General features: G+C 52.3%; 1 pseudogene; it reads left to right on the plus strand.

The window, feature by feature from the left end:
• The first annotated feature begins 3004 nt into the window (after positions 1–3004).
• Positions 3005–5693, plus strand: LOC116868033 (annotated as a pseudogene).
• The last annotated feature ends 1675 nt before the right edge of the window (positions 5694–7368 follow it).

The raw sequence follows: 7368 nt of genomic DNA on the forward strand, positions 1-7368 counted from the left end.
ATACTTCCGAGAGCAAAATGCTCAACCAAGTTCTTTTACTATTTTATTTTTTATTTTAGAGACAGAGCAGGGGGAGGGGCACACGTTAAGGGAGACAGAGTCTTAAGCAGCCCCCACACAAGCTTAGACCTCAACTTGGGGCTCAATCTCATGACCCTGAATTCACAACCTGAGTAGGCTGAAAGCGAGTTGGACACTTAACTGTGCCACCCAGGCACCCCAAGTTCTTTTTTTCTTTTTTTTTAAGATTTTATTTATTTATTTGAGAGAGAGTGAGAGAGCATGAGAGGGCAGAAGGTCAGAGAGAGAAGCAGACTCTCCGTGGAGCTGGGAGCCCGATGCGGGACTCAATCCTGAGACTCCAGGATCATGACCTGAGCCAAAGGCAGTCACTTAAACAACTGAGCCACCCAGGAACCCCACAAATTCTTTTTCTATCCTTTTTAAAAATGTTTTTAAGATTTTATTTATTTGACAGAGAGAGATCACAAGTAGGCAGAGAGGCAGGCAGAGCTAGAGGGGGAAGCAGGCTCCCCACTGAGCAGAGAGCCTGATGCAGGACTTGATCCCAAGACCCCGAGATCATAACCTGAGCCAAAGGCAGAGGCTTAACTCACTGAGCCACCAAGGTGCCCCAAGTTCTTTTTTTAAACAAAGAAATCAAATCCCAAATTCAGCCAAAGAGAAAAACATCACAAGAGATATTCTATCCTCTCTCAAAAAGAAAAAAAGAAAAAAAAAAAAATGGCACCCACTCTCAATTTTTTAAACGTATCTTTAGATGCTTCCAAGTATAGCTTTATTTTTTTCCCAACTATAGTTTTTTTTAAGATTTTTATTTATTTATTTGACAGAGAGATCACAAATAGGCAGAGATAAAGACAGAGAGAGGGGGAAGCAGGCTCCCCACTGAGCAGAGAGCTCTGGTGACATGGGGCTCAATCCCAGGACCCTGAGATCATGACCTGAGCCGAAGGCAGAGGCTTAACCCACTGAGTCACCCAGGCAACCCTCCCAAGTATAGTTTTAAATATATTGAGGGCTCTGCTTTGAATAATTGTGCTGGATTCTCCATGGTGTGTTTCCCAGGCCATTCTCCTCAAATGTCAAATTGCCCAGGAATCTTCCTTAGGAAAGCCTTACTTCCAGAAAAAACAATCCTTAAACCTTGAGCTGAACAGAACACATGCTTGATTGTAAAGCATTTTGTCAAATTCTAGCTGAGTAGAAGGGACACCTCCTAGGGTTATCTTTGGAGATCCAACCTTATAACCAACTGGTTAATCAAAAGTGAAAGCTTAAGAAGGGAAGAAAGTTCATTGACATGGCTTCTTAATACCTATCTGGTTCCAAACAGCCAACATCTATATTAAAAGGCTAAGCTAATAACTTTTTTCCTGTCTGTATTAGTCTTGAGATCTAGCAAGATCTACAATCTCCCAGAATTCCTTCAACCAAACTCTTCAGCAATATCTATCTCCAATCCACAGCACAAGGCGGGGCAAAGCAGGATACAAAGAAACTAAAACACCAGAGCCTCTCACCTTAACAGAATTTTAAATTCATTGTGCCATTTTAAAATTTGGATATTTCCCATAAATATCCAAATTTGTGGCTTTTTTTTTCTTTTAATTGTAGAATCCAGCATCACTGGGCCCTCATGTCAGTCTGGCAATAACTGATTGGCAATGAGTAGCTACTGCTTAATCCATAAACAAGATAATCTCCAAAATCCTTCCGGGAACAAAATTCCGAGTGTCTAAATAAGACTGTACTTAGTTTGTTGTTAAACTTTTCATTCAAATAGCATTAACAGGGGTACCTGGGTGGCTCAGTGGGTTAAAGCCTCTGCATTCGGCTCAGGTCATGATCTCAGGGTCCCAGGATCAAGCCCCGCATTGGGGGGGGGGGTCTCTGCTCAGCAGGGAGACTGCTTCCTCCCTCTCTCTCTGCCTGTCTCTTTGCCTACTTGTGATCTCTGTCAAATAAATAAATAATTTTTTTTTAAAAAATAGCACTAACAAAAAAGAATTCATAGCCGTGAAGCTCGGAACACTTTGAAGTAAAAGTGAATTTCAGAATTATGATTATTAAAAATGACAGGGAGGTTCCTCTTGAACTAAGCAGGATTACCATGGCGACAACACATTATCAGTAAGGTAAAACTAACCCATCCTATGATGGTCTAATAATCCCAGCTCACCTTCCCTATTAGTGAATGAAAATCCAATGCCTGGTGAATTCTGCTTCACCATGATAGGAAGAGACAACATCAAAGGACCATAGAGCAACATTGTTATGAACGCTTGGCCACCACAAGCCAGTTATCCTTGTGGTAACTTTTCTGATACTTCCTGCTTAAAACCCAAAAGATCAGAAGGATGATGAGGGCCTGCTTTCATAATGTGTATTTATGCTGAAATCAAGACCGAGTGAGTGTTTGTCCTTCTGCCCGCTGGGAACTCACCTTCCTGAGCTCACGATGTGACCCCTGCACTGCTGTTCGACAGGTGTACCTGCCCAGGCCTTTGTGGCAGCCTGCCAGCCCCCACTGCCAAGGTGCTTGTTAAAGATTTGAGAAGGGCGGCCCACTCAGAGTATGCAGCCATGGTGAAGAAGGTAAAGAAGGCCATCTTTGTCCCAGTTCATCTCTCCAGACCCCCAACTTTAAACTGTGGCCTCGTAAAGACCTCTTTTAAGGCCTCAGAGGTCTTACAGTCAAGCTTCTGAATGTCACTCTTGAAGCTCTGCACATACCACCCAGTTGGACGAAGGGTCCAAGGAAGCATGAGGGGCAAGGAAGAGCAAGAGGTGGAGGTGACCAAGGTGGGCTATGGCCCAGGGCAGGCCAGGGCTGTTGCTGCCATGAAAGAGGAGGCTGCCCATCACATGATGCTCACAGGCCCTGACAAAGAGGTGGACATCTACATCAGGCACAACCTGACTGGCCACAGCCCCACCCAGCAGCACCCATTTGAGCCCCAGGCTGGCTGAGCCTAGAGAGATGTGGGCCCACCTCATCATGGACCAGCACTCTGTACAGCTGTGCCCCTATCACCATGATTATATGGCACATCCCCTACTAGAGCTGGCTGGCTTTCATGTCTTCATGCTGCTGCTCTGGGCTTGCCCCATCTGGACCATGTGCAGCTGCCACCAGCTGACCACGCTTGGAGCACCTTCCATCCTGCTCTACAGACTGGCACTGTGCAGCCTGCACCACATGCAGGCCACAGAGCATGACACACATGTCCTGAGCTCCCCATCACCCTGGGCTCTGTCAGCCTGGCCATATGGGACTACAGAACATCCACTCTCTGCCTGAACCTCAGTGCCATGGTGCTGAACACTCCGACCTTCTAGCTGCTGCTACACCAGTGTGTCAAGGAGAAGCTGCTGAAGGTGAAGGCCCCCCCGCGCCAACGGAGGTCACCATGGCAGACACAGAGCGCACGGGATGCTGCTTCAGAGTCTGGGGGAGCCAGTCACAGGTGTCTACGCCAACTACTGGATCTACACGTCTGCTGAAACATACATCGTGGTCAGCTTTGCCAGCTGCCTCACCATCTACAAGATCATCTACATGTTCCTCTTCTTGCTCTGCCTCGCCCTCTTCCACATCCACAACAGCCTGTGGCAGAAGCTGCTTGAAGTGTTCTGGTGGCTGGCCATGGTTCACACTGTGCTGGGGCTCATCGCTGCCTATAATTTCCAGTTGCACAGCCTTGCCATACACTGGAACGACCTGATGGGCTTCACCAATGAGCAGTTGGGGGACACGAGCCTGGAGCGGTTCCACATGCTCAAGTCCTTCTCCAGCATCCTCATCCCTGGCTTCTCCTGCTTCCCTGCACCCTGCCTGCCCTGCACTCAGCCCTTTATGCAGCTCATCAAGCATGACCTCTGACCTGGCACCACCCCCTATGTCGGGCTCACAGGAAGTGTATGGTATGTGGGACCCCTACTGGTGGAGCAGCAGAAAGAGGAAGAGTAGGTTTCCAGGGACAAGGGCTTGAGCACAGCTGGCTCCCACCAAGCCATGTAAGTCCCAGAGGCCACAGCCAACAGGTGGGACCTGGTGACCATGCACCCGCTGGACTTGGCCACTGGCTTCTGGCTTGTGTGATGTTCTTCTGATGTCTGCTGGAGCTGCTTGTCTTCAAGCAGGTGGTCCTGCACACTGTCTGGATGACCCTCAAGGAGGTGTTAGTGATGAACCTCCTGCTGGTTGCGCTGTGAGGCTTCACCCTGCCCTACTTCCACTTCTGGCCTCCTGCCAGTCCACCTTCTGGATCTGTATTATCATTATGTGCAAGACGGTCTATCAAGATCATCAGCCCCCTCGAGTATTCCAAAAACCACTGAGCCCTTCCTCAATAGCACCAACTTGCAGAAGACAGAGATCAATCAATTCTTGCTGTACTGGCGGCCCACGAGCCTTGCTAAATGGTTTGGGGGTGTGGAAGGGCTTCCTGAGCCTGGGCTACATCCAGAACCACCTACAGGCCCTGCTGCTGCTGGCATTTGAGGTCACCATGTACCAATGCCAGGAACATCACCAATCATAGCACCTGCTGGCCCCACCAGCTGCCCAAGCTGTCTATAAAGGACAATACTCTCTAGTGGCTGAAACGGGGACTACTCCACTACCTCAAATTCTTCTACAGACTTGGACTGGAGATCTTTCTGGTGGCCGTGAACATGTTTAGGCTGTGCAGGAACTTCATGATCATGCTGCAGTGGCTATCCTCACCCACCAGCACTCTGGGCTATTGCTGGCCTCTGGCCCAACTACCGCCTCTTCCTGATACTCTTACTGTTTTCCCAATACCGGATACACCTTGGCATTCCTGTGCATAAATTACCTGTGTCACTGAAGCAAGACCATCCTTGTGAATTCCACACTTAAGTGGCTGTACCTACCCAAGTTATTCAGGGCCCCAACTCCACCAACCTCATAAGTGATTTCCTCCTGTTGCTCTGCTGTGGTAGGTGTTCTCTTCCAAGTACAACAAGGAGCGGCTGGCATCAATACTGACCACCTGGAACCTGTCGGGGGAGCCCCACGCCGTGCCCAACTTTATCCCCTGTGGGTCCTACCTTAGCATGCTGGAGGTGGCCATCTTTTGCTTCCTCTCCTGGCTGGTGTTAGTCAAGAGGGCTGCCCACATCAGCATCTTCAAGCTGGGCTACCCACTGACCCACTTATACCTGCTGCTCTTCAGCACCAAGCTGCAGAAGAACACACGAGCCTGCCTCCTGCCAAGGGGCTGCCTCATTCTCTGCAAGCTCACTGTCATCTCCAAGGACAACCTCTTGTTCCTGTCCTGGGTGTGTGTGGAGCAAATGCAGAGCAACTTCTGCTGGGCCATCCAACTTTTACTCAGCCTCATGTGCTGCATCAAGGGTGACCATAAGCCCAGGGAGATGCTGGGCAGGGACCAGGACTGCCTGCTGCAGGTGGAGGAGGCCAGGTCCTGCCTGACAGCCTCTGCTCCCTGTTCCCGCTGCTGCAGCACTGCATCTTCCTCAGCCACCACTTCCTGCACATCAAGGCCGAGCTCCGGATCTTCCTGCTGCCCACCACCCTGCAGGCCTCTAGGATTTTTGCCCTCTACAAAGCTGCCGACCTCAAAAGCATCGACCTGCACCACAAAGCAGCGAAGTCCCTGGCGCAGCTGTTCCAAGCCTGAGAGACACAAGCAGGACCCGAAGGGCAGCGGCCCCCCCCAGAAACCAGGAGCCAGGGCCGGGCAGTCCAGAGGGCTGCTCCCTGCTGCAGTGACAATGGTGCTGGCTGTGACTAGACCACGTCACAGCCATCCACTCCCACCTGGGACCACTGTTCGAGTCCGACGGGGAGAAGAAGGCGGCCTGTCCCGAAGAGCCCAGGCAGTGAGCACAGAGCGCCTTCCAGATGGCAGAGCAGGGATAGGATAGGTGACCAGAGTCCTGGCAGTGCTGAGGCGGCGGTGGCAGGAGCGGGCAGAGTAGCTGCCCACAGGAGACGGCCTGCGTCCGGAAGCGGAGCCCGCGGAAGGCGCGGCGCAGCCACGTGACGCAGCGAGCGCGGAGTCCGAGGTTCCTGTGGGGGAGGGGCTCTGCGCTGGCGGACGGGCTGACGCATGGGCTGCGCGCCTGCAGGAGCGCCGCGAGCCACGTGCTGGGCCGCAGGTGCCACGTTCCCCACCCCGCTGGGGCCCGGAGCTCCTTCGGAGGACAGACAGTCACTGGCGCGTACTGGGCCAGCTGTAGGAGAGCGAAGTCCAGGCCATGCTGCAGGGCCCGTCGCAGGCCCACCCTGAGCCAAGCGCGTCCTCAGGGAAGCCGCCGAGCCTACAACCAACAGCACAAGCAGCGCCCTCAGCAACGGCCACAACCCCCACAGCAGCAGCGAGGACGAGGTGCCTGCAGAGCCCAGGGCTTCCCTGTGCAGTTGTGGTAGCTTCCAGCCAATACGGGTATCCGGTCGCGCATGGCTAGTGAGCTGCTCTTCACCAAGCCCCTGTGCTTCCTAAAGCTGGAGGAGGCCAAAGCCGCAGAGCCGGGCACTGTGGCTGCTGCAGGCTGGGTACCAGTGTGCAGCTGCCCCGCTCAGAACTACCCTGCTAGCCCCCGTCGTCCCTGACCACGTGGTCACCACCTCCCGGTGCTGCCCATCCTATGGGCCATGCCTGCCATCCCATGGGCCATGCTGTCCATCCAGCAAGTGCTTCTGGATGAAGGCCATTGTCTTCATAGTGTCACACAAGTACCTGTTCCAGTTTGACTTCCCTGAAACAGTCACGCAGTGATGCAGCACTATGATAACAAGCTCTACTTCTCTTCATGCATCCTGGGCCTGAAGAAGACTGATGGTTACATCAGTTTGACCTGGTGAAGCCCATGGCCCTCTTTGGGAGGGCCGGAATCCCAGAGGTCCTGCAGGAGCACGGGGAGGCAGCTGCTTGGTGAGAGGGAAGAGGTGAAGTTACCCCAGGAGACAGTGAGGACAGCAGGGTTCCATCTGCAGGGCTGCTTTTGTCTGTCCCTGCCCTGAGTGTATATCCACAGCAGATGGCAGCTGGTCTGGCAGCTCAGTGACCCACTACTCAAAGAAGCCAGCAACCCCTGAGCCTACACACTCCCTCCAAAGCTAGATGTATATATCGTGGTAGCCAGCCTCCTCTTTGGGCTGCAGCTGCTTCACAGGGTTGGCTTCAGACCTGTTGGGTACAGAAATATACTTGGGGAGGAGATTGGGGATGATTACTGACCTGTCTGGCATGCCCTCCAGCAAGATGGCCAGCTGTCATTGCACAGTCGTGTTGAGGAACAGGTCCATGGTATACTCCATGGTGCTGCATTTGGCCAGGTCCCTCTGGAAGT

The sequence above is a fragment of the Lontra canadensis genome, unplaced genomic scaffold (assembly GCF_010015895.1).
Source record: "Lontra canadensis isolate GAN:19392208 unplaced genomic scaffold, GSC_riverotter_1.0 scaffold14, whole genome shotgun sequence".
NCBI classification, from domain to species: Eukaryota; Metazoa; Chordata; class Mammalia; order Carnivora; family Mustelidae; genus Lontra; species Lontra canadensis.